Source organism: Lynx canadensis, chromosome X, assembly GCF_007474595.2.
Source record: "Lynx canadensis isolate LIC74 chromosome X, mLynCan4.pri.v2, whole genome shotgun sequence".
NCBI classification, from domain to species: Eukaryota; Metazoa; Chordata; class Mammalia; order Carnivora; family Felidae; genus Lynx; species Lynx canadensis.
This window is the reverse complement of record NC_044321.2, coordinates 95,278,974-95,306,191: the sequence shown is the minus strand read 5'-3', so window position 1 is coordinate 95,306,191 and position 27,218 is coordinate 95,278,974. Positions and strand designations below refer to the sequence as shown.

At 48.4% G+C, this 27,218-nt stretch overlaps 1 protein-coding gene across 1 annotated transcript in view; it reads left to right on the top strand.

Annotated features, from left to right (window-relative positions):
* CXHXorf56 (chromosome X CXorf56 homolog) overlaps positions 1-14,101 on the top strand; it is a 40,844-nt gene extending 26,743 nt beyond the window's left edge. Inside the window, exon 9 of the transcript XR_003966582.1 lies at positions 14,029-14,101. The gene's annotated coding sequence lies outside the window, so the exon portion shown is untranslated. The remainder of the gene's footprint in view (positions 1-14,028) is intronic.
* Positions 14,102-27,218: the final 13,117 nt, after the last annotated feature.

Below are 27,218 nucleotides of genomic sequence, written 5' to 3'. Positions count from 1 at the left end.
GCACTAACCCCACAGCGTGATGGGATTCGGGGGATAGACCTTTGGGAAACAATTAGGTTTAGATGAGGTCATGAGGTGGGACCTTCATGATGGGATTAGTACCCTTAAAAGAAGAGACCAGAGAGCTCTCTTTCTACCTGTCTCTCTCTCTCTCTCTACCACGGGAGGACACAGCAAGAAAGCGGCCGTCTGCTAGCCAGGAAAAGAGCTCTCCCTAGGAACTGAATCAGGTGGCACCTGGACCTTGGACTTTGTAGCCTCCAGAACCGTGAGAAAAAAAAAAAATGCCTGTTGTTAAAACCACTCGGTCTGTGGAATTTCGTTACAGCAGCCCGAGCAGACCAGTCCATACAAAACCATAGCACAGTGGTCAAAACCCAGAGATTAACGCTGGGACAATAACATTAAACTACACACTTCGTTTGGATTGCACCAGTCGTTCCACTGTGTCCTCTTTCTGTTCCAGGACCCAATCCAGAATCGCACACTGCGTTCAGCTGTCGCGTCTCTTTAGTCTCTGTCTCTCTCTCTTTTTAATTTTCAGTAGCGGAGCCTAACGCGGGGCTTGAACTCACGACCCTGAGATCAAGACCTGAGCTGAGATCATGAGTCAGAGGCTTAACCTACTGAGCCACCCATGTCTCTTTAGCCTCCTCTGATCTAGGACAGTTGCTCAGGGGTATCTTGTGCTTTTGATTTGCGTCTCCCTAATGAGAGGAGGTCTTTACAACCCTGCTCTCGATGCCTCAGGTAAATACCCGGAAGTGAGGTGTTTGGATCAGACGGTAATTCTGTGTTGGGTTTTTTGAGGAACCACCATATGGCTTTCCACGGCGGCCGCCCCCGTTTACACTCCTACCAGTAACGTCCAGGGCCCCCATTCCTCCGCATCCTCACCAACACCGCTTACTTTTATTTTCTGTGTTTGACGGCAACCATCCCAACAGGCGTGAGGCTGAACTTCATGGTCTCTGTTAGCATTGAACAGCGGTGTTGAGGAACTTTTCATATGATTCTGAGCCATTTGCGTATTATCTCTGGAGCAAGGTCTAGTCAAGTCCTTTGCCCATTTTTCATTAGACTGATTTGTTGTTGTTGTGAACATATTTGTATTAGTTAATTTGCCACCTGTATATCTTCTCTGGAGAAGATCTGTTCAGATCTTTTGCCCATTTTTAAACGGTGTTTTCTTATTGTTTATTTATGTATTTTGAGAGAGAGAGAATCCCAAGTGGGCTCTGTGCCTTCAGCGCAGAGCCCAACGTGGGGCTCGACCTCACAAACCGTGAGATGGCGACCTGAGCCGAAAATCGAGTCGGACGCTTAACCGACTGAGCCACCCAGGTGCCCCTGTTGTTGGGTTTTAAGAGCTCTTTGTACAGTCTGGATACAAGTCTTTTATCAGATATGTGATTTGCAACATCTCCCAGTGTGGGAGTTGTCTTTTTATTCTCTTAATAGTGTAGTAGCTTTCATGACCCAGGACTGTGCAGATTTTCTTCCATAAGTTTCATATTTTAAATTCAGTCTGTGACCCATTTGGAATTAATTTTTTTTAATGTTTATTTATTTTTGAGAGAGAGAGAGCGAGAGCGCATGAGCAGGGGAGGGGCAGAGAGAGAGGGAGACACAGAATCCGAAGCAGGATCCAGGCTCCGAGCCGTCGGCACAGAGCCCGACGCGGGGCTCGAACTCACGAACCGTGAGATCGTGACCTGGGCTGAAGTCGGACGCTCAACCGACCGAGCCACCCAGGCGCCCCTGAATTAATTTTTGTAGAAGGTGTGAGGCATGTGTTGAGGTTTTTTTTTTTTTTTTTTTTTTGTATACAGATGTTCAGTTCTGACACCATCTGCTAAAAAGCCTTTGCTTTCTCCATTCAGTTGCCTTTGTACCTTTGCTAAAAGTCCGTTGACTCTAGTTTTGGACTTTCTCTCCTGTCTGTTGTCTCTGTGCTTGCACGAATACCCCACCATCTTGACTTGCTTATTACAGCTGTGTGGGAAGTCTTGAAATCGGGTCGTATGATTTGTCTAGCTGTGTCCTTTTTAACGTTTGTTTTGGTTACTCTGGTTCCTTCGCCTTTCCTTCTAAGTTTTATTTATTTAAAAACGTTTTTGTTTTAATGTTTGTTTATTTTTGAGAGAGAGAGAGAGAGAGCACGAGCAGGGGAGGGGCAGAGAGGGAGGGAGAGAGGGAGAATCCTCAGCAGGCTCCACGATGTCCGTGCGGAGCCCTCAGAGCCCAGTGTGGGGCTTGAACCCACACATGCCACGAGATCGTGACCTGAGCCAAAATCAAGAGTCAGACTCTTAACCAGTCGAGCCACCCAGGCACCCCACGAGTGGAATTTGACACTGTCCCGATAGCTAGCCAGTCCTGTGTGTTTGGGGTCAGCAACCCTCCTGTTCCCCCCCTGGAACAATTTACAGCCTCCACCACTTTGCCCCAGCCTCTCTACCCGTGAGCCCCCTTTCTCCCAACAGACCTTTTTCTCCCCAGAGCACCGAGGACACAGGGGCACCCATTAGTTTCGTCTCTTTCCATCCTTTTCTCCTTCCAGCCCCAGAGGAAGAGATGGCCCTCTTCCTGCTGAAGTTCATCTGTTACCTTACTCCGTGAACTTACTGTATACCGAGTAGCTGCTCCGTGCCAGATTTTGCAGTAGGAGCTGGGGACAGAGTGGAGAACAGAGCAGCTCATGTTCTGGGGGCAGGGGTGCCAGACAAACAAGGGAACAAGAAATGGGTCAGTTACAATAGTGTGATGTGATGGAGAATGACAGGTGGTCAGGGATGGACTCTGGGGCGGGGCCGTTGAGCCCAGGGGACCCGCGGGACGAGAATGAGCCAGCCAGGTAAGGATGGGTGGGGGAAGCAATCCGGGGGAGGCTAACAGAAAATACAAAGGCCCCGCAGAGGGATGAGCCTACCGCGTCGGAGGAACAGAAGGGCCGGTGTGCCTAGATTGTATTGAGCGAGAGAACAAGCAAGCAGCAAGAGGTGGTCAGGGGAGCGAGCAGGAGCCAGGCCATGTATGGCCTTGCGGGCCCAGATAGGGAGTTTCCATCTCGATGGCACAGTGGGAAGCTGGAGACTTCTAAGCAGAGGAGTAACGTGGTTTATGCTTCCGAACGGTGCCAGCTGTCACGCACAGAATGGCTTGTCACCGGGAGGCCAGAATGGAAGCAAGGAGACCCATCAGGGGACCCCTGTAGTAGCCCGGGAGAGAGAGGAGAGCGGTCGGCCCAGGGTAGTAGAGGAAGAGTTGGAGAAACTGAAGGGAGATGTGTTTGGGAGGATTTGTTATCGGGGCAAAAGCCGATGGGTTGGATGTGGGAAGCGAGGGGAAGAAGGGAATCAAGGACGACTTCTTAATTTGTGGCTAAAATAACTGGGTGAACCGAAGCGCCATTTACTGAGATGGGAGGAACAGCTTTGGGGGGGAAGGCCAAGCACTCTGTCTCAGACATGTAAAGTGCAAAACGCCTGCCGGCTGGCAAAGTGGACACGTCAAGTAGGCAATATGCAGTCCGGAGCTCAACTGGGGAGGTCTGGCTAGAAGCTATCAACGTGGGAGGTTTTGGTGTATAGATGTTCTTCAAAGCCACAAGACAGGATGAGATTCCCCAAGACATACGTGTACACAGAAAAGAGAGCTGGTGCAAGGATTGAATCCTGGGGCGCCTGGGTGGCACGGTCGGTTGGGCATCTGACTCTTGGTTTCAGCTCAGGTCATGATCTCACGGTTGTGGGATTGAGCGCCACATAGGGCTCCAACCTGTGCATGGAGCCTGCTTGGGATTCTCTCTCTCTCTCTCTCTCTCTCTCTCTCTCTCTCTCTCCCTCTCCCCCCTCTCTCCTCTCTCCTCTCTCCTCTCTCTCCCCCCTCCCTTGGTGTTACTCAAGTCCAGAATCAGGGACCACCCAGAAGCAGGAAGGCTGGCCCAGCAGGAGCTTGGTCCATGGAGGGAAGGCCTATCCCGGGGGAGTCACAGAGTAGATACAGTCACTGTTTCAGAGATGACACTCAACACAGAGGGAAAGGAAGGGGGTACCGCAGCTTCTACTCTCCAGTCTTCAGCCAGTGATTCCCATTAGCCAAACCCATCAGGAAGTCAGAGGGGAAGGGCGCCTGGGAAATGTAGTCGTCCGTTCCACACAACAGAGCAGAAGAGGGAAAATGGCTCTGAGAGCAAATAGGCAAATGACCAGCACGCGGAAGAAAGACGAGGACTTGGAAATGAGTATTGCATTTAATAGACGTCATTGGTGACCTTGACAAGAGCAATTTAATAGAGTGGTATGAGCAAAAGCCTGACAGGAGTGAGTTCAAGAGAGAATGGGAGGAGAGGAATCAGAGGCAGCGAATACAGATGATTGTGGGTTGTTTTTTTTTTTGTTTGTTTGTTTTTTGAGTTTTGCTGTGAAAGGAAAAGAGAAATGCGTGTGTAGTGGGAAGTGACAGTAGGTGTTTTCTGTTTTAAAAAAAAATTTTAACATTTATTTATTTTTGAGAAACAGAGAGATAGAGCATGAGCAGGGGAGGGGGAGAGAAGGAGGGAGATACAGAATCTGAAGCAGCCTCCAGGCTCTGAGCTGTTTGTCAGCACAGAGCTCAATGTGGGGCTCGAACTCCTGAACCACGAGACCATGACCTGAGCTGAAGTCAGACGCTCAACCGACTGAGCCACCCAGGCGCCCCAGTAGGTATTTTCAAGACAGGAGAAATAACAGCATATTTGAATGCTGATGAGGAAAAAGCCAAGAGATAATGCAGGAGAGAGAGAGAATTACCAGGGCAATGTACCTGAGGAGACAGGAGGGGATAAGGACCCAGTGCAAAAGTGATACAGTAACACAATTTGTAGAAAATCAGTCCTAGTATCTTCATCACTCAAGGGTGGAAAACACCTTAAAAAATCATGAGCTCTAACCTCCCACATACAGGAATTCCCTGTGCCACTCCCCCAGACACATATTTGGTCCAGCCTTTGCTTGAAAGTCTCCAGTCTTACTGACCCCTCTTTAATGTAGCAGTGCTCGCAGGTGTAAGACAAATAACAAGCTTTTAAAACACACAAGGGACAGAACACTAGCCCAAACGATGAAACGGAAGAATTCTCTTCACAAGAAATGACAGCTAAAGAATTGATAAAAAACAGATATAAACAACGTAATGAACCAGGATTTGGAATGATAGTCATAAGATTAATCGTTGGGCATTAATCTTAGCATAGATGACAGCAGAGAATCTATTGCTGCAGACATCAAGGAACTAAAAAATACTCATGATGAATTTGAAACTGTTGTAAATGAGGTGCAAAATAAACTAGAGGCAGTGACAGGATTCAAGAGGCAGAGGGGAGAATAAGCGAAATAGAAGATAAAGTTATGGAAAAAGATGAAGCTGAGAAAAAGACAAATTCTGGACCACAAGGGGGAGAATTAGAGAACTAAGTGACTCAATGAAATGTAATACTATCTGTATCATAGGAGTTCCAGAAGAAGAAGAGAGAGAAAGGGGCAGAAGGTGTACTTGAACAAATCATAGCTGAGAACTTCCCCAATCTGGGGAAGGAAACAGACACTGAAATCCAGGAGGCACAGAGAACTCCCTTCAGACCTAACAGGAATAGATTTTCTGCAGGACACAGAGTGAAATTGGCAAAATACAAAGATAGAGAGTTCTGAAAGCAGCTAGGGACAAACGGGCCTTAACCTACAAGGGTAGACATGTAAGGGTAGTAGCCAACCCATCTGCTGAAACTTGGCAGGCTAGAAGGGAGTGGCAGGAAATATTCAATGTATTGATAAGGAAAAATACGCAGCCAAGAATCCTTTATCCAGCAAGCCAGTCATTCCGAATAGAAGGAGAGATAAAGGTTTTCCCAGGCAAACAAAAACTAAAGGAGTTCATCACCACTAAACCAGCCCGACAAGAGATCCTCAGGGAGACTCTGTGAGTGAAATGTTTCAAGGACCACAAAGTACCAGAGACACCACTACAAGCATGAAACCTACAGACATCACAATGACTCTAAACCCATATCTTTCAATAATAATGCTGAATGTAAATGCACTAAATGCTCCAATCAAAAGACATAGGGCATCAGAATGGATAAAAAAAACAAGACCCATCTATTTCCTGTCTACAAGAGACTCATTTTAGATCTGAGGACACCTTCAGATTGAAAGGGGATGGAGAACTATCTATCATGATACTGGAAGGCAAAAGAAAGCTGGAGTAGCCATACTTCTATCAGACAAACTAGACTTTAAACTAAAGGCTGTAGCAAGAGATTAAGAAGGGCATTATATAATCATTACAGGGTCTGTCCATCAGGAAGAGCTAACAATTATAAATGTCTACGCACCCGATTCAGAAGCACCCAAATATATAAAACAATCACAAACATAAACAATCTTATTGGTAAGAATGTGGTAATTGCAGGGGACTTTAATATTCCACTTCTAGCAATGGACAGATCATCTAGGCAGAAAATCAATAAAGAAATAATGGCCCTGAATGATACACTGGACCAGATGGACTTGACAGATAATATTCAGAACTTTGCACCCCAAAACAGCAGAATACACATTCTTCTTGAGTGCACATGGAATATTCTCCAAGATAGATGACACATCGGGTCACGAAGCAGCCCTCAATAAATATAAAAGAATTGAGATCATACCATACACATCTTCAGATCACAATGCTATGAGAAAAAGTTTGGAAAGCTTCCAAGTGCAAGGAGGTTAAAGAACATCCTGCCAAAGAATGAATAGGTCAGCCAGGCAATTAAAGAAGAATTTAAAAAATATATAGAAACAAAAAACGAAAACACGACAGTCCAAACCCTTTGGGATGCAGCAAAGGCAGTCCTAAGAGGAAAATACATTGCAATCCAGGCCTATCTCAAGAAATAAGAAAAATCCCAAATACAAAATCCAACAGCGCACCTAAAGGAAATGGAAAGCAGAACAACAAAGAAACCCCAAGGCCAGTAGAAGAGGAATAATAAAGACCAGAACAGAAATAAACAATATAGAATAAAAAACAAACAGTAGAACAGATCAGTGAAACTAAGAGCTGGTTTTTTGGAAAAAATAAATAAAATTGATAAACCCCTAGCCAGACTGCTTAAAAAAAAAAAAAAAGAGAGCAGACCCAAATAGAATCACGAATGAAAATGGACTTATCACAACCAATCCCTCAGAAATACAGTCATCAGAGAATACTGTGAAAAATTATATGCCAACAAACTGGACAACTTGGAAGAAATGGACAAATTCCTAGACACCCACACACTACCAAACTCAAACAGGAAGAAATAGAAAATTTGAACAGACCCTTAACTAGTGAAGAAATTGAATCAGTTATCAAAAATCTCCCAACAAATAAGCTTCCCAGGGTAATTCTACCAGACATTTAAAGCAGAGTTAATACCTATCCTTCTCAAGCTGTTCCAAAAAATAGAAATGGAAGGAAAACTTTCGGACTCATTCTATGAAGTCAGCATTACCTTGATTCCCAAACCAGAGACCCCAAAAAAAGGAGAATTACAAGTCAATATCCCTGATGAACATGGATGCAAAAACTCTCAACAAGATACTAGCAAATCGAATTCAACACTAGATAAAAAGAATTCACCATGATCAAGTGGGATTCATTCCTGGGCTGCAGGACTGGTTCAGTATTTGCAAATCAATCAATGTGATACATCACGTTAATAAAAGAAAAGAACCATATGATCCTGTCAATCGATGCAGAAAGAGCATTTGACAAAATATAGCATCCTTTTTTTTAAATTTTTAATGTTTATTTTTTTGAGAGGGAGAGAGACAGAGTATGAGTGGGGGAAGTGCTGAGAGAGAAGGAGACACAGAATCCGAAGCAGGCTACAGGCTCTGAGCCGTCAGCACGGAGCCCTACATGGGGCTTGAACCCACGAACCGCGAGATCATGACCTGAGCCGAAGTTGGGTGCTTAACCCACTGAGCCACCCGGGTGCCCCTAGCATCCTTTCTTAATAAAAACCCTCAAGAAAGGATAGAAGGACCGTACCTAAACATCATAAAAGCCATTTATGAAAAGCCCACAGCTAATATCATCCCAGTGGGGAAAAAGAGTTTCCCCCTGAGATCAGGAACATGACAGGGATGTCCACTGTCACCACTGTTGTTTAACATAGTGTTGGAAGTCCTGGCATCAGCAATCAGACAACAAAACGAAATAAAAGGCATCAAAACAGGCAAAGAAGTCAAACTTCCACTTTTCACAGACGACATGATACTCTCCATGGAAAACCCCAAAGGCTCCACCCAAAGGCTGTAGAACTGATACATGAGTTCAGCAAAGTCGCAGGGTACAAAATCAATGAACAGAAATCAGTTGCATTTCTATACACAAATAATGAAGCAACAGAAAGAGAAATCAAGAAATTGATCCCGTTTATAATTGTACCAAAACCATAAAATACTTAGGAATAAACCTAACTACAGATGTAAAAGATCTGTATGCTGAGAACTGTAGAAAACTTATGAAGGAAATTAAAGAAGACACAAAGAAAGGGAAAAACATGCCCATGGATTGGAAGAATAAATATTGTTAAAATGTCAATACTACCCAAGACAATCTACACATTCAGTATAATCCCAATCAAAATTGCACTAGCATTCTTCTCAAAGCTAGAACAAACCATCCTAAAATTTGTATGGAACCACAAAAGACCCTGAATAGCCAAAGTAATATTGAAAAAGAAAACCAAAGCGGGAGGCATCACAATCCCAGACTTTAGCCTCTACTACAAAGCTGTAATCATCAAAACAGTATGATACTGGCACAAAAACAGACACATAGACCAATGGAATAGAATAGAGAACCCAGAATTGGACCCACAAATGTATGGCCAACCAATCTTTGACAAAGCAGGAAAAAATATCCAATGGAAAAAAGACAGTCTCTTTAACAAATGGTGCTGGGAGAACTGGACAGCAACATGCAGAAGGTTGAAACTAGACCACTTTCTTACACCATTCACAAAAATAAAGTCAAAATGGATAAAGGACCTGAATGTGAGACAGGAAACCATCAAAACCCTAGAGGAGAAAGCAGGAAAAAACCCTCTCTGACCTCAGCCGCAGCAATTTCTTACTTGGAACATCTCCAAAGGCAAGGGAATTAAAAGCAAAAATGAACTATTGGGACCTCATGAAGATAAAAAGCTTCTGCACTGCAAAGGGAACAATCAACAAAACTAAAAGGCAACCCACGGAATGGGACAAGATATTTACAAATGACATATCAGATAAAGGGTTAGTATCCAAAATCTATAAAGAACTTACAAACTCAACACCTGAAAAACAATCCAGTGGAGAAATGGGCAGAAGACACGAACAGACACTTTTTTAAAGAAGATATCCAGGTGGCCAACAGATACATGAAATGATGCTCAACGTCATTCATCATCAGGGAAATACAAATCAAAACCACACTGAGATACCACCTCACACCGGTCAGAGTGGTTAAAATTAACAACTCAGGAAACAACAGATGCTGGTGAGGATGCAGAGAAAGAGGATCCCTTTTGCACTGCTGGTGGGAATGCAACCTGATGTAGCCACTCTGGAAAACAGTGTGGAGGTTCCTCAAAAAATTAAAAATGGAACTACCCTACGACCCAGCAATAGCATTGCTAGGAATTTACCCAAGGGATACAGGAGTGCTGATGCAGAGGGGCACTTGAACCCTAATGTTTATAGCAGCACTTTCAACAACAGCCAAATTATGGAAAGAGCCCAAATGTCCGTCAACTGATGAATGGATAAAGAAGATGTGGTTTATATATACGATGGAATAGTACTTGGCAATGAGAAAGAATGAAATCTGGCCATTTGCAGCAACGTGGATGGAACTGGAAGGTATTATGCTGAGTGAAATAAGTCAGTCAGAGAAGGACAGATATCATATGTTTTCACTCACATGTGGATCCTGAGAAACTTCACAGAAGACCATGGGGGAGGGGAAGGGGGAAAAATAGTTACAGAGAGGGAGGGAGGCAAACCATAAGAGACCGTTAAATACAGAGAACAAACTGAGGGTGGATGGGGTTGGGGAGAGGGGAACATGGGTGATGGGCATTGAGGAGGGCACTTGTTGGGACGAGCACTGGGTGTTGTATGGAAGCAATGAACCATGGGAATCTACCCCAAAAACCAAGAGCACACTTTGCACACTGTATGTGAGCCAATTTGACAATAAGTTATATTAAAAAATAATCATGACATATTAGACAAAAAAAAAAAGCCTCCAGTCTTACAATTTCCCAACACAGCCATTTCCATTTTAAGACAGATATAATTGTTAGAAAATTTTTCCTTTTCTTCTTTTTCCATGTTCAGCTCTCCTAATATTTTATTGAACTTCCACCTGTTGTGTTGTATATTTCATTCGCGAGGGTTTTTTTTTAGTGGTTTCAGGACTAGAACTTAGGACTCATCACTCACATATGACACCCAGTGCTCCTCCCAAAAAGTGTCCTCCTTAAGGCCCGTCACCCATTTAGCCCATCCCTCCCACCCACCACCCCTCCAGCAACCTTAAAATTTTCCTTTTCCAAACCAGATGCACTTCATGCCTTTCTTCTAGATTGGGTGATGGTGTGGACAAACCAGCTGTCAGGCTCATTTCAGGGTCAATTGGGAAAATAGAAATATGTGATATTAGATGAGATGAAAATGCGTTAAAATGGTGGAGGTTATTGGCTGAAGAAAGCAGCTGTCAGAACAGTAGACGGAGTGATCTTATTTGGTTTATTATATATCTGTTCATGTGCACACACACCCGTACACGGGGCGGGGGAAGATCTGGAAGGAAATGCAGTGAGATATTAACCAGTGGTGATCTCTGGGTGATAAGATTATGTCATTGAGACCTAGCAGAACTTCAGTGAACAGATAGTTCTTAAACCTTCAGAGAATAGAAAAAGATCATTTTCCCCAATTCCGGACCAGTCTCACCAAGAAATATACATATAAAAATCCTGAATATAGATGTGCTAAGGTTCTAAAAAAATATATTAATAAATGGGACACCGCAATCAGTCGGTTGAGCGTCTGATTTTTTTATTTCAACTCAGGTCATGATGCCAGGGTCGTGAGCTTGAGCCCTGTGTTGGGCTTCATGCTAAGTGTGGAGCCTGCTTAAGATTCTCTCTCTCCCTCTTCCTCTGCCCCTTTCCCCCACTGGCGCATGCTCTCTCTCTCTCTCTCTCTCTCTCTCTCTCTCAAATAATAATAAAAATAATAAAATAGGATTTAGATGAAATTCTAGAGGCATTTTCTTTAATGTCAGGAATGAGACTAGGATGCTTGCCATCATTGCTATTACTCAATATTATTCTGGAATGAACTAAGAAAATGGAGAGGTATAAATCTTTAAAAAGGGATGCCTGGGTGGTTCAGTTGGTTAAGTGTCTGACTCTTGATTTTGGCTCAGGTCATGATCTCAAGGTTTCTGAGATCCAGCCCCATGTTGGTTTCTGCACTGAGAGTGCAGAGCCTGCTTGGGATTTTCTCTCTCCCTCTCTCTCTGCCCCTCCCCTGCTGATTCTCTCTCTCTCTCTCTCTCGCTCTTTCAAAATAAATAAACATGAAAAAAATTTTTCAATAAACAAATACTTAAAAGAAAGTGACAAAATGATCATTGTTTTAATCAGGCTTCTTTGGATATTAGGAACAGATACTCAAGTTATCTTAAAGAATAGGCATTTATTGTAAGGATACATATGGGAATAAGGGTCTAGGAATGGACGAAAAATTCTTAATTATGATAAAAGCTAGCTATAAAAAAAACTGTAAAGCAAGTTACATATTTAAAAGCTTGCCTCCAGAAATTGGAAATGAGGCAAGGATTCCCTCCATTACTAGAGTATTGGAAATCTTAGTGCAATAAAAGAAGAAAAAGAAACAAAAAGGTTAAAGATCTGGAAAGGAAAAAATAACACTGTCATCATTTGTAGAAAACACAATTGTGTACAAAGAATATCCAAAAGAATTGAAGGATAAACATTTGAATTGATGAATGAATTCAGATAGGTTGCTGGACATGTGGTCAATATGGAAAGCTAGTTGTATTTCCCTATATAAGCAACAAGCATTTGGAAACTTAAAAAAATAAATAAGTCATTATAATAGCATAAAAAATACCTAGGCTTAGGGGTGCCTGGGTGGCTCAGTCGGTTAAGCGTCCAACTTCGGATCAAGTCATGAACTCACAGTCTGTGAGTTCGAGCCCCGCGTCGGGCTCTGTGCTGACAGCTCAGAGCCTAGACCCTGCTTTGGATTCTGTGTCTCTCCCTCTCTCTGTTCCTCCCCTGCTCGCACTCTGTCTCTCTCTCTCTCAAAAATAAATAGAGATTTAAAAAAAAATTTTTTTCAAATACCTACAGATAGATCTCCTAGCACACAGCCTGCTTAGGATTGTCTCCCTCTCTCTCTGCCCCTTCCCTGTGCGCTCTCTCTCTCTCTCTCTCTCTCTCAGAATAAACATTTTTTAAAAGAGAAAAGACTACAAAAGATTATTGAGAAAAATGAAAATCTAAATGGATGGAGTGATATACTGTATTCATGGGTTGGAAGCCTTGATAACATTGGGGGTCAGTTCTCTGCATAGCGATTTGTAGATTCAATGAGACCCCATTCAAAAATCTCAACAGTTGTATGTGTGCGTATGTGTGGGGGAAGACTTGGCAAGGCAATTTAAGTTCTACGGAAACCGTCCTAGAATAGCCAAGGAACTCTTCAAGAGCGAGGTGGAAAGATAGGTCTAGTAGATATTGTCTTATTATATAGTGAAAGTAATGAAAACAATATGATATTGGCCCAGTGGTAGGCAAATAGACCAACAGAAGAGAACAGGGAGTCCAGAGACAGACCCACACAGGTAATAACAGATAGATAACATAGGTGCCACTGCTCCTCCATAGGGAAAGGATTGTCTTTTTCAGTATACTTTGCTAGGACAATTATCTCCCATATGGCAAAAAGAAAACTTGACCACTGTCCCACATCATTCACAAAAAATCACAGATCTACATGAGCAAGATAAAAAAAACTTCTAGACTAGGGGATGCATGGCTGGCTCAGTCAGTAGAGCAGGGGACTCTTGATCTCGGGATCATCTGTTCAAGCCCCACACTGGGCGTAGAGTTTACTTAAAAAAGAAACTTCCAGGGGCGCCTGGGTGGCTCAGTTCGTTGAGCACCCAAACCTTGATTTTGGCTCATGATCTCACAGTTCGTGGGACCCAGCCTCAAGTTGGGCTGGGTGCTGACAGCATAAAGCCTGCTTGGGATTCTCTCTCTCTCTTCTCTCTCTCTCTCCCTCTTTCTCTGCCCCTCCCCTGCGCTCGTTCTCTCTCTCTCAAAATAAATAAATAATCTCCAAAAACTTTTTAATAAAAAAGTTTTTCTAGAAAACAACATAGCAAAGTGTTTTCATTATCTTTGGGAAATGAAAGGCCTTTCAATCAAAACACAAAAAGCACTAACCATAAAAGACGTATACATTTGGCTACATTAAAGCTAAGAGCTTCCGTTCATCAAAAAACACCATTAAGAGAGTACGATAGCCAAGTCGCAGAGTGGGTAAAGATATTTGTAATACGGAAACGTGTAAAGCTCGTGTGCAGAATCTCCAGAGAACCACATGTCCTCTTCTAGATAAGAGGGGTTTGACTTTGGAGTCTCTGGGGGACAGTGCAGGCCACAGGCCTCAGACACAGACGCCCCAAAAGGAGGGCAAGGCCACTTCTCCCTCTTGCCTCTGAAGGCAGAACCAGAGCGAGGGAGGGAAGGGGGACAGTAGGACTTTGAAAGAGAATTGGCTGTTTAAAGATGCTGACCGAAAGGTGTTTTCCTCTCAGGACGACCAGAGGGAACAGGTGGCCCCAGCCCATCCTGCCCTCCCTCTTAGCGCCCGAAAGGACAAGGGAATTGAGTCCTTGTTTTGTTTTTGTTTTGTTTAGGCATGCTCTACCGACTGAGCCGGGCCAGGCGCCCCTAACGGTCCCTTCTCAGTCCCCCGCTTGTTCCTGCCAGGTCAGTCCCGATCCCGGCCTGGGAAGGAGGAGGAGCTTCCGGGAAGCCCCTGCCTGTCCTCCCGGGGGGCGGCTGGGGGGTTGGGGGTTGGGGGTGGGGTAGGGCATCCGGTCATGCCTTTGGAATGGAAGGGAGAGAATGAGTTATTAATAGACTTTCCTGTGGGGCCTGCCCCCACCCCCCCCCCCCCCGACTTTCCTGTGGGGGAAAGTCCCAGCAGGATCTGGAGAGCTTCCACTTTGGCTCCCCTGCTCCGGGCCACCACACACGGATCTCCGCTACTTGTTTGTGCGTTCTGACCCCGCGACTCCTACTACGATCCCCCTCGACTCACTGCGCTCCAGCCACTGTGGTCCCCTCCCTGGTTCTCACAGATGCCCGGCACATTCCTGACTGAGGCCTCCGCATTTGCTGTTCCTCTGCCTGGGACACTCTTCCCCCAGGTATCTGCATGGCCTGCTCCCTCACCTGCTTCAGGTCCTGACTTCAGTGTCCTTTTCTCAGAGAAGTCCTTGCTGTCCCTTCTGTCTAAAAGGGATAGCTTTTTTCTATCTAAAAGTGAGGAATCACTTCCGGAGCACCGGGGTAGCCCAGCCGGTTGAGCGTCTGACCCTTGGTTTCAGCTCAGACCCTTGGTTTCATGATCTCGAGGTTCATGAGTTCGAGCCCTGTGTCAGGCTCTGAGTTGACGGTGCAGAGCCTGCTTGGGGTCTCTCTCCCTCTCTCTCTCTCTCTCTCTCTCTGCCCCTCCCATGCTCTCTCGCTTGCTCTCTCTCTCTCAAAATAAACTTAAAGAAATAAAATAAGATTTCCTCACTTCCCCATACTTCCTATCCTCCTTCCTGGCTTCAGATTTCCTGTAAGACCCTCTATATTTTTGTTGCTCATTTTGTTTATTGTGTGGCCCTCCCACTGTAATGTGAGCTCAGTTAGAGAGGGATTTGGGGGGGAGGTCACTGTTGATTCCCGAGCCTAGTAGAGGTCCAGGTAACATAGTAGATGCTCAATAAACATCGGTTCAATGAATGAATGAAGGAAACACATACTGAGTGCCAGGATGATGGAGACACAGGCAAGCCTAGGGCTTTCCCTCAGGGAGCTCGCTGTCTCTGCAGGGAGAGAGCAAGGAAGAGGCAGGCCTGTAGGGACCCCACCCTGCTCTGATACCCCAGACAGGAGTGAGGACACTTGCTTGCTTCCTCCGCTCCCGGAGTGCCTGAGGGGAGCCTCACTCCCAGCTGTTTGGTTTCCAGGCTGCAGAGCGGGAGCGGAACGGGAGGTCCCGCAACCAGAAAGGGTTTCCCCTCCCTCCGTCTGGCTCCTTTGGTCCTGGGCCTGAGAAGGGAGTCCCTGCAAGCTCTTGGCTGCCGCCCTGGAGCCCGGAACCCTCGGCCCCGCTCTGGAGCACAGCCACAGCCTCCCCGCCGGAGGGAGGAATACACCGTAACGCGTTGCGATGGTCCATTGACCCGCTGGGGGCCACTACAATGTCAGCACCTGGGGGGCAGGGACCGTGTCCCTGCCGCTCAGGGCCCAGTCCCTGATCCCACTCCCTGCAGAGCATGGCGGTGCCCTGGATGTACGACTTCGGGCAAGTCGCTTCATCTCCCCTGTGCTTCGGGTTCCCCATCTGTCAGGTGGAGACAACAGTGGTCCCATCTCATGTGACGTTAGGAGCGTTAAGTGAGCTATTTAACGTTTATTTATTTTTTGAGAGACAGAGCATGAGCAGGGGAGGGGCAGAGAGAGGGGGAGACACAGATTCCAAAGCAGGCTCCAGGCCCCGAGCTGTCAGCACAGAGCCCGACGCGGGGCTCGAACTCACGAACCGCGAGATCATAAACCCGAGCCGAAGTCGGACGCTCAACGGACTGAGCCAGCCAGGCGCGCCCCAAGTGAGCTAGTATTTGTAAAGTGCTTAGAACAGGTGCCGGGTGGATGGTCAGGGCTCCGTAACAAAACAAATGCCAAGTACTACCTGTTGCTTCATGAATGAACTGCAGACATGGTCGCCCCGACCTGTCCTGAGCTCAAATGCGAATCTCACAGGCCTCGGCCACATCCCTGAACTCCTTGAAATTAAATATGTTTCGTGCGCCTGCGAGAGAGGCGCATTTTTTCTGTGAAGGGGAAACCACTGATTTCACCAGAGGGGCCCGTGAAGAAAGAATGGTTGGGGGCCCCCTGGGTGGCTCAGACGGTGGAGCTTCTGACTTCGGCTCGGGTTGTGACCTCATGGTTCGTGAGTTCGAGCCCCACGTCGGGCTTTTTGCTGTCAGCCTGTCAGTGCAGAGCTTGCTTCAGGCCCTCTGTCCCCCTCTCTCTGTCCCTCTCCTGATTGCACTCTCTCAAAAATAAACATTAAAAAAAAAAGAAGAAGGGTCAGGAATCACCGCCGGTCTGGTACGCCAAATGCTCACGGAATAAGCAAACCACTTTACCTCATTGCATCAATGTCCTCATCTATAAAGCGGGGATAACAGCCATACCTACTTTATAGGGTTCTTCAGGGGAAAAAAGAAGGCAAAGCCCCTAGTAGATTATCTGGAACATGGTAAGGTAGGTATTTTTTTTTTAATTTTTTTTAATGTTTTTTTAATTTATTTTTGAGACAGAGAGAGACAGAGCATGAGCAGGGAAGGGGCAGAGAGAGAGGGAGACACAGAATCGGAAGCAGGCTCCAGGCTCTGAGCCATCAGCCCAGAGCCCGACGCGGGGCTCGAAATCACGGACCGCGAGATCGTGACCTGAGCCGAAGTCGGACGCTTAACCGACTGAGCCACCCAGGCGCCCCGGTAGGTATTTTTTTAAATGTTTATTTTGGAGAGAGAGACAGAGAGTGAGTGGGGGAGGGGCAGAGAGAGAGAGAGAGGGAGACACAGAATCCGAAGCAGCCTCCAGGCTCCGAGCTGTCAGCACAGAGCCCGACGCGGAGCTCGAACCCACGAACCGCGAGATCATGACCTGAGCCGAAGTCGGACGCTTAACCGACTGAGCCACCCAGGTGCTCCACAGGTTTGTTTGTTTGTTTGTTTGAAGTAGGCTTCATGCCCAGCAGAGAGCCCAGTGCGAGGTTTGAACTTACCACCCTGAGATCAAGACCTGAGCTAAGATCAGGAGTCAGACGCTTCACCGACTGAGCCCCCCAGGTGCCCCCATGGTAAGGTAGGTATTATCGCTGGAGATTCAGAAAGCCACCTGTGGTGTGTGTGTCTGGGATTGGGGGTGCGGGGCAGGGCACAATAGTTGGAGCTCCCAGAATTCGCGCCCGGCGGTCAGGCTGGTGGCACGAGCTATAAAATGAGATTTGCTAGCAGGGATCTGCCCCTGGAAGCTGTAGGTGGTCTCGCCTCTCCCCTAAGGTAGGGCTGGAAGCAGGACTGACTCCCCTTGCATCTAGACTGATTTTAGGGCACAAGGTGACCCCTCCTAAGTAGCTCCCCCTAACGTTGATGCCATGAGAGTCCCTCATAGCTGGAGCAACAAAGCCTTTGTTAAAATGTACGCTCAGCGGCAAACCCGTGCAGAGAAGCAGAGTGAGGCCCACCCCCTCCCGCCAACAAATTTCTTCTTCGATGGGATGTTTCGGGGGTTCTTCCCCAGGAGCCACACTGCTACCGCCAGTCATAAGAGTTGTCGCTCCTCACTCATGGGTGTCCAGCTGTTTTCCTGAGTGGGGCACAGTGGGCAACCTTGCCCGCGCTTTAGGCCAAGAGGGCAACTGATTCTAAACTGACACCCCCTCCCCCCCCCCCCCCCCCCCCCCCCCCGTCCCCGCCCGCCCGCGGGGACCCTTTCTTCTCGGAACAGCAAGGCATTGTTTTTGAACCATCATCCAGGTAATTTCCTGTGTGGCTTCTCAAAGCCTGTTTAACTGGGCAGTTTACTTGTCTTTCTCCTTTCTAGTACCTGGTGAGCCACTTGAACTATATTTCCTCACTGTCTCAATGGTTTTTCCTTTGTGCCTTTATAATTAGTTTTCCTTTGTCACTTGCTCCCTTTTAGAGCCGCGCCTGCTCATGAGGTTTAATCCTGAGCCCCGTGATTTTCATCCGCCTGCTCGTAGACAAGTGTTTTTTTCTTCGTTGTCAGCTCTGAAACAGTTTTTCTGATCGGTTTTTATCACATGTAACATCCACATAGTTGTGTTTGCCTGGGAGCTAGATTGCCGCCATGAACACACGCAAGTGTCGTCACAGCAAAACCAGGGCTTATCTACCAACCCCCCTGGATCTGAGTCCTGTTTAGGAAGTGGTTTTAGGTAAAAAGTTGGGGAATTCAGGAACACAGCGCCTTCTCTAAATAATACACACGTTCCCGGGTACAAACTAATCCAAGGGAGAGAGGACAGATCCATGTGGCCAAGGATGAGGGACCTTGAAATCTGAACACTATTTGCGCCTGCCGAAATGCTTCGTCTTCTAGCTTTAACTGAGACCCCAACGCCACTTGGCAATCCTGTGCTGTGTCCCTTGGTCAGCGCCTCCTCAGTGTCACCAGCTGGTCTGCTGATTCAACTCAAATGCAATAGCGCCCCCTTCCTCTCTGCAGTGGGCACTGTCTGTGCTTCTGGGACCCCCTTCGGGCCTGAAGGACTCGAGGCCTTTGGCAGACGGCCCTCAGCTCTCAGACCCCTTTGGGGATTGGCTCAGCTGAAGAAAGCCGCTCTGCCCAAGGGCGTGCCCCCTCCCCAGGGCGGCCGCACCCAACGGGACGGCTGATGGGGGGTGTAGAGGCCCAACCCCCCCCCCCCCCCCCCCCCCCCCCCCCCGTCCCAACTCCTGGCTTCAGAGCTCCTCATGGGGCTGCCCGAGGCCTTTGTCGAACCTGCATTGCAGCCCAACATCTCCTTCCCCCACCCTGCTCCCCTTCCTTCCCTTCCATGGCTGGTGGTCCCAGGAGCACTCCCTAATAAACATGCTGATCTTTATTTCAGAGCTGGCTTCTCAGCAAACCCGACCTGCCATGCCCTCTTCTCCTGCCCCAACCGCCCCGCATCCTGCCCAAGGCTGAGACCTGCTTCCCGCTTCCCCGGTGTGCTCAGGTCCAATCCACCTTCCCTCCCCTTGAGCCTTGCTCCATCACTCATGTCCTCTCTCTTCCCCGAAGCTTCGGCCGCCCCCCACCCATCACTTCCCCTCCGCATGGAAACTGGAACAAATATCTCAACAAACACCTCCTTTGGCACAGAGCCCCCTTCCAGCTTCTGTTCTTTCTTGGCCTCCACAGTCTAAGCTTCTCCGCACAGTACAGTCTGATGGCCGTTCTCTCCCCTCTTCATTTCTAGGACGCTTGGCTCCCTCCACTTTCTTTACATTCCTGGAATGCTGTGATCTCCAGAGCCCTGCCCTTAGCCTTCTTCTTCTTTTTTTAAATTTATCATTATCGGGGCGCCTGGGTGGCGCAGTCGGTTGGGCGTCCGACTTCAGCCAGGTCACGATCTCGCGGTCCGGGAGTTCGAGCCCCGCGTCAGGCTCTGGGCTGATGGCTCGGAGCCTGGAGCCTGTTTCCGATTCTGTGTCTGCCTCTCTCTCTGCCCCTCCCCCGTTCATGCTCTGTCTCTCTCTGTCCCAAAAATAGATAAACGTTGAAAAAAAAAAATTTAAAAAAAAAAAATAAAAAAAAAAAATAAATTTATCATTATCATTTAAAAAAAGTTGGGGCGCCTGGGTGGCTCAGTCGGTTGAGCGTCCGACTTCAGCTCAGGTCACGATCTCACTGTCCGTGAGTTCGAGCCCCGCGTCGGGCTCTGTGCTGACAGCTCAGAGCCCGGAGCCTGTTTCGGATTCTGTGTCTCCCTCTCTCTCTCTGCCCCTCCCCCATTCATCTCTGTCTCTCCCTGTCTCAAAAATAAATAAAACGTTAAAAAATAAAATAAAAAAAGTTTAGTTATTTATTTTGAGAGAGAGAGAAAGAGTGTGCAAGTGAGGGAGGGGCAGAGAGAGAGACGGAGAGAGAATCCCAAGCAGGGTCTGCACTGTCAGCACAGAGCCTGACTCGGGGCTCAAACCCATGAACCGTGACATCATGACCTGAGCCGAAATCGAGAGTCGGACGCTCAACCGACTGAGCCACCCAGGCGCCCCAGCCCTCTTCTCTTCTTACTCATGACCCCGGCTTCAACTACCCCCATCTGCTGAAGGTGTCCATCGTATCTCCAGCCCAGACCTCTGCTGCTGGGTGATAGCACTTTGATATCCAAGTGGCTATTAGATGTTCCCACATCTTTATACTAAATACAGGAAAAATGTTTCCACTCTTGCCTACAAGATGGGGCTGATGTAGTCTAGCATCCATGCCTCGCTCACACAGTTGTTCAAAGGGTTAAGCGAAATGATAGTTTTCAACTTAGAATTCTGTGTAAATAGATAAGTTATAAAAATTAAAAAAAAAAAAAAGACATTCCCACTTCGATGGCCCATGAGGACCTCACAGCCCCCATATCCACAACGGCTCTCATCTCCACCCCAGCCTGTGTCCTCCCTGTGTTCCCACCTCACTGAATGGCACCACCAGTGTCCCCAGTGACTCAAGCCAGAAAACTGGCACTGTTCTTGGCATGACCTCTCTCCCTTGTCACCTGCTTCTCAACAATGATCATGTTCTGTGGATCCCACTTTCTCGAAGGTTCTCGAACCTCTCCTTTGTGCCCTCACTGACCATGGCCTCGTTCAAGCTTTGTTGTTGTTGTTGTTGTTTTAGTTTATTTGTTTATTTGGGGAGAGAGCGAGCACGCACGCGTGAGCACTGTCAGCACAGAGCCCGACGCGGGGCTCGAACTCACGAACCGTGAGATCGTGACCTGAGCCGAAGTCGGGCGCTCAACCGACTGAGCCCCCCAGGCGCCCCCGGTTCCAGCTGTCGGCCCATATAGCCCAGAAGACTGCAACAGCGTCCTCAGCAGTCTCTCTGCCCTGACACCCGCCCCCGCCCCCTCTGCTGCCAGAGCGGTGGTTCTTGGTCATTTGGACCATGGTGCTCCCCTGTTCGAAATGCCTCAGCGGCCCCCTGTTGCCTCAGAATGAAGTAAAAACTCTCTTAATTGGCACCTCTCGGATCTGGCTGCCGCCTGCCTGACTCCATCACCCCCCCCACCCCCCCACCCCCACCTAGAGCTCTATATCCTGGCACAGCTGGGCTGCTTAAACTGCTGTGAACATGCCTCATTCTCCCATGTCTCAATGCCTCCTTTGTACATGTCCTCTCTGGAAAGCCGCCTCATTCCCCCCCCCCCGTTACCCTTCCCTCCCCCGCCCCCCATTTACTTGGCAAGGGTCCTTGCAAACTTTCCCGGCTCTTCGAGGCTATCTCCGGCCCCCGTATCTCCCCTCTTTTTACAGACATCCGTTGGCCGTGTGGCACCTTCCTCACTTTCCGGGTCTCTCTTCCTACCAGACTGAGTTCCTTGAAGCCAACGCTCCATCCTGTGGTCCTGGTAGCTGGCATGGGGGGGGGGGTTGGCTGGCAGCTAGTTGCCCCTTATTAAGGGCTTTGGGGATGGATGGGTCAATGAGGCGCGAGGGGGCAGCCGGAGGAGAAAAGAGAACAAGAAGCTTGAGAGGAGGCAGAAGGCAGATACCAACCATTCACAGGTTTGCTCCCGCTAGACCCCCTGGCTTTGGCGGCTGACACACCCGGTTATCCCGAAATGCAGTCTGCTTTTGCCCCTCAGAGGCCGGGGGGGGGGGGTTGCCTGTGGTCTCCTCGCCTTCCTGCATTACCCAAGAGGCACAAGTGAGCCCAGACCTTCAGAGTGCTGCCTGTGGCCACAGCCGGCTGGAGAAGACCCCTGCCCTCCTCCCCCCCCCTCGGTGACCATTCCCCCCTCCCCGTGTCTCTGAGAGCCGGGCCCCCCCACCCAAGCCCTGTGCTGGTTGTGAGGCCAAGTGGGGAAAGCAAATCCCAACAAGGCTTGCCGCCGCTTCCTGCACCACTTGTGCATCCGGCAGCCTGAGCCACCCCAGGCGCCGCGAAAAGGATTCCAGGGACGCAGCGTTGTCAGTGCCCTTGGCCTTTGGGGGTAGCTGGGCTGAGCCCGGGGCAGCTCTGGTCACAAGAAGCCTCTTCCTTTTTATCCCCGTGTGCTAGACACATATTTTCTGTGCGTGCCATGCCATGAAAAAGGTTGATCAATCCTGTTCAATGCTATCTAGTAGTTCTGGTCAGGTACCGGGGTGCCTGGGTGGCTCAGTTAAGCATCTGACTCTTCGTTTCGGCTCAGGTCACCATCTCATGGTTCCATGAGCTCGAGCCCCGCGTCAGGCTCTGCGCTGACAGCTCAGCTTGGAGCCTGCTTCGCATTCTGTGTCTCCCTCTCTCCCTGCCCCTTCCCTGTGCGCTCTCTCTTGAAAATAAACATTAAATTTTTTTTTTTAAGCTTTTTCTCCTGTCTTAAAATACGGCAGGGGCTTTTTTTTTTTTTTTTTTATCCCCATTTTACAGGGGAAGAAACCAAGGCGCAGCAAGGTCAAAAGACCTACCTGCCACAGCACTGTCACAGACAAATCTGGCAAGGGTAACTGGCTTCCTAAGAACGGGAAATCGAGAAAGCCCAGCCTCTGGGAGGGCAACCGGCTGAGGGACAAGCCCTCTGAGGCTGTCCGGCCACCAGTGCATTTACACTGTGCCCACAAGGGGTCAGTAGGTTCCATGGGAGCCGAGGCCCACAGAATGGAAGGTGGAGCCATCCCCCCATCGCAGCCCCGCCTCCAGGCTGCACCGCTGCTGCCTCGAAGGAACGTCCTGGAAGTGCCTCCTCCCCGACACGCCTGGGGTTGTGACTGGCCAATGGCGTGCTTACCCCAGGAAGGCTGGGGAAGTTCCCACGGGCCACGCCTTCGCTTCTGGCCAGTCCTCCGGATGCCAGCAGTCCTCTGTGCTGGGCAGTGCCTGTAGCCGAGGCAGCTGGCACATACGCCCCCTGCCCGAAGGGCCGCAGCCGTTTCCACGGGAATAACTGGAATCAAAAATATCACAGGGCTGGGTCTGTCCGGCCAGAACCTTCCCGGGTGGGGGAGGTCGAGAGCGGGAGAGACTTGAAGAACCATATGTAACGTAGCACGTCCAAGATTTGGAGCCAGCCCTGGGTTTGGATCCCGACTCTTCCTCTTTCTATCAACCATGACCTTGGACGGGTTACTTCGCTTCCCTATGGCTCAGTCTCCTAATTGGTAGAACAAGGAAGAAAAACGCCTTTCAGGGTGATTCTGAGGACCTCTTCACTCACTCCTTTGACAAATACTGCCAAGCTTCACCTAGGCTAGCCACTAGCTTCGGGGCATGTGACGCCGCTTGGATTCAGTCCCTGGCATATAGCAAGTGTTGAATCACGGATACCTTCTCTTTGAAGGTCAGGCCATGAATCTGGACTCGAAATAGGCAGTTGGAGACATGCCGAACGGAAGCAGGAAGAAAAACCACTGGGGGAAGGCTCCACTCATATCTGCACAGTGTGGAGGTGGGGTTGAAAAATGCCAGCCTGGGGGCGCCTGGGTGGCTCCGTCGGTTGAGCATCCGACTTCGGCTCCGGTCGTGATCTCACCGTTTGTGAGTTCAAGTCCCACCCTTTGTGAGTTCCGATCCTTTGTCTCCCTCTCTCTCTGCCCCTCCCCTGCTCGTGCTCTCGATCTCTCTCAAAAGTAAACATTAAAAACAAAAATCCTGTAGGGGCGCCTGGGTGGCTCAGTCGGTTGAGCGTGTGACTTCGGCTCAGGTCATGATCTCGTGGTCCTTGAGTTCGAACCCCGTGTTGGGCTTTGTGCTGACAGCTCAGAGCCTGAAGCCTGCTTCGGATTCTGTGTCTCCCTCTCTCTCTGCCCCTCCCCAGCTCATGCTCTGTCTCAAAAATAAAAACATTAAAAAAAATTTTTTTTAATGCCAGCGCTCTGTTCTCCACAGCATCATAAAATACAGGCAGAGCAAGAGGCTTACACTCATCGGGAGTTGAGCCCACACTGCAGTTGGGGACAGGAAGTGGGGGGGGGGGCCGGGGAGGTGGAGCCGAGAAGAAGCTTCCCGTCTGCTCTCTGGAAGCCGCTGGGCTTCACGTTGCAGGTCACCTTGCCCGCCTTTGGGTGGTGGTTTCAGGATGTGGGGAGGAGGGGAGGGCACGCATGTGCCGCAGCAAGGACTCGAGCCCGGGCATTTGAAGGACGGGAGAACACAAGCGTATGGAAATGCCTCACTGTGGGTGAGGCCCCGGTTCCTCAGACTCAGACAAGGGCATCAGGGGATAAGAAGACCCTCGAGTCCTTTTAGCCAATGAATGTATCCACTTCGTTGAGTTTAGTCATGAATGTAGCCATGAATTTGTCCGATGCTACTGCGTTTCTGTTCGGTCCGCCCCATCAACTGGAATGTTTTCCACACACTTTTGCTTCCTCCTGTAGAGAAATCCTTTTCTTAAAAACGCGCCTCTCCCTAGCGTCACGTGATGCCATCTTCTGGTACATCAGACTCACCCCCTAGATTGCAGGCATCTGTACCACCAGCAGCCCCCAGCCAGCAAAGCTGATGAAGGAGGTCTAGAAGAGCCCCTGGAGATCATTTCCTGCATTAGCCAACTGAGGATCGGAGAGGCAACGTGACTTGTCAAAGGTCTCACAGCCACCAAGTGGTAGGGAGAATTAGAAATTTCCCAGGGCGCCCCGGTGGCTCAGCTGGTTGAGCGTCCCGACATCGGCTCAGGTCACCATCTCACCGTTCGGGGGGGGGGGGGGGTTGAGCCCCGTGTCAGGCTCTGCTCCGGAGCCTGCTTCGGATTCTGTGTCTCCCTCTCTCTCTCTCTCTGCCCCTCCCCCACTCACACTCGGTCTCTCAAAAATAAATAAACATTTTAAAAAATTGTTTTTTTTTTTTTTCAATTTTCGTAGGTTTCTAGTCGGGAGACTGGTCTATGTCGCCCCCCCCCCCCCAAGCCAAATGGCTTCCCATTTGGGATGTCCTTTGCTGGACTTCCCTCATTGCCTCTCCTCTCTGCCCTGGGCCCTAATTTCCTTTCGTTCTGTCCTTATGGGCACAGTTGGCAGCTAGGCCAGAGGGGTTTGTCGGGTGGTGGAGGCACCAAGCTAGCTTAGGCTACCTTCTACAGAGCCAGCGTCCAGGAAGCAAAGCCGTGGACCTTCCTGTCAGGTGCCAACATGACGGGCTAGAGCCAGAGTCCTTCCAGGGCCAGACTGAGGGTGAAGCAAGGAACCTGTGGAGAGGGGATGTTCTAGGCTGAGGACCACAGGCCTGGGTTTCCTGTCGGGGCCATCTCTGGGCACTGTTGTGAGGAAGTTAGATCAAAGTTAGCGAAGAACTATTCGGGGTTGGTTTTGTTTTGTTTTGTTTTTTCTATAAGATTTTATTTTTTTTAAGTAACCTCTGCACCCAACATAGGGCTCGAACTCACAACCCCGAGATCAAGAGTCACATGCTCTACCGACCGAGCTGGCCAGGTGCCCGAGAACCATTCATTTTTTTTTTTTTTTTTTTCAAGAAGAGTTGACTAAGCACCTTCTACGAGCCAGGCGCCGACCAGGTGAATGAGAAGGGCAAAGTCTCTACCCACCTTCACGGACCTGATAGCCTAGTGGGATCCCCATCCAGTTGGTTTTTTCAAAAGACACATACATGATTCTTAGTCACGTGTCCGTCCTCTACGGCGTTTTAGTTGGCGTTAGAGTACCTCTCGGACCTTTGAAACTTGGGTTTCTGATGCCAAAGTACTTCTGAGCCTTGGGCTTAACCAGTGGAGCGTTGGTAAATGTTTAACGACCTGCTCTCTGGGGAGAGGTGGATGCATGTATGCATGTAGCTAAGTTATTTATAAATTTTACTGGCATAAAGTATGTGGCACACACATTACATATAATAGTGAAAACACACAATATTATTAAGTTATTGATTATTAAGAAATTAATTTTAGGGATGCCTGGGTGGCTCCGTCGGTTGAGTGCCTGACTCTTGATTTTTGACTCAGGTCATGATCCCAGAGTTGGGGGATCGAGCCCCGTGTGGGGTTCCACACTGAGCATGGAGTGTGCTTGAGATTCTCTCCCTCTATCCCTCTGCCCATCTCCCCTGCATGCACGCTCGCTCTCTCTTTCTCTAAAATAAAATACATATAAAATAAAATAAAATAAAATAAAATAAAATAAAATAGGGATGCCTGAGGGACTCAGTTGAACGTCCGACTCTTGATTTTGACTCAGGCCATGATCTCATGGTTCGGGAGTTCAAGTTCCACGTCCAGCTCTGTGCTGACCGTGCCTTCTTAGGCAGAGCCTTCTTAGGGATTCTCTCTCTCCCTCCCTCTCAAAAGAAATAAACTTAAAAAAATAAAATAATTTTATACATTTATTGTCAAATTTGATTAATAACATTTATGGATATTAATATACTTTTAATATTGTTAATTAGTAGCTGATTCTCACAGAACGCTTTTGGTGATTTTTGCCAGACTTGCCTCTGTAAACTTGTGGTTGCTATTGATGAGCAAGCGTAGTTCTTTTTTTTTTTTTTTTTTTTTTTTTTAAGTAGGCTTCATGCCCAGCACGGAGCCTGGCTTGGAGCCTGACGCCGAGCCCAACGAAGGGCCAAGAAAGGGCCCAACTTGGGCCCAACGTGAGGCTGGGCCTCTCACCGCCCTGAGATCAAGACCTGAGCCGAGATCAAGAGGGGGATGCTTCACTGGCTGAGCCCCCCGGGTGCCCCAGCGGTTCTGACGTGAATATTGGTTGATCTTTTCGTTTCTGTGTGAGACAACCAAGACCTATGTCACAACTTCATTAATTCATCCTCGAGGAGACCGACGTCTTTCACGAGTAGGATACTGGCTTTCAGATACTAGAAGATGATTTCCTCATTATCTGGTATCATTCTCAATGTGACAGTTGCAGGCTTGACTCACTGTTGAGTTTGATCTGCATGATTAACATTTTCCCCCTCACTTTCTCCGGTCTAGAAAATCAACAACAGCAACAATGAATTGAAGCCTGATTAAGAGCATTTACCGATCTCTGCATTACGAGTACCCAGCGCATGGCTGATTGCAAGTCCCCAGCCTCACCGTGACATTGGGAAGAGATGTGCAACTGCCCACCGTCATACGGTATTTCAGCCGCCCGGATGTGGG